The 220-nt window shown below is 69.5% G+C and overlaps 1 protein-coding gene across 1 annotated transcript in view; it reads left to right on the forward strand.

The window, feature by feature from the left end:
* The window catches only part of LOC104627984 (chloride intracellular channel protein 4-like), a gene marked incomplete at its 5' end in the record, with an annotated part of 6,921 nt that overhangs the window by 3,177 nt on the left and 3,524 nt on the right, over nt 1-220 (forward strand). The window lies entirely within an intron of this gene.

Here is a 220-nt window from a genome sequence, read left to right on the forward strand (position 1 = left end):
GTCTGGGTTTCAGAGTCGTCCTTCCCCACCCCGGCAGCTCTTCCCACCTCTCCCCAAACCCTGCTGCCCCACCAGCAGCAGCATGGTGTCCCCCACCCAGGCGCCTGCTCTCCCCCAGCCCAGCAGCCGCCCTCTGCAGCGCTCCCTTCTCGAGCGGCCGAACCTGACTTAAACCAGGCGAGCGGCGGGCGCCCCCCCCCTTTTCCTTCCCACCTGGCCC

This window comes from Phaethon lepturus, unplaced genomic scaffold (genome assembly GCF_000687285.1).
Source record: "Phaethon lepturus isolate BGI_N335 unplaced genomic scaffold, ASM68728v1 scaffold28971, whole genome shotgun sequence".
NCBI lineage: Eukaryota > Metazoa > Chordata > Aves > Phaethontiformes > Phaethontidae > Phaethon > Phaethon lepturus.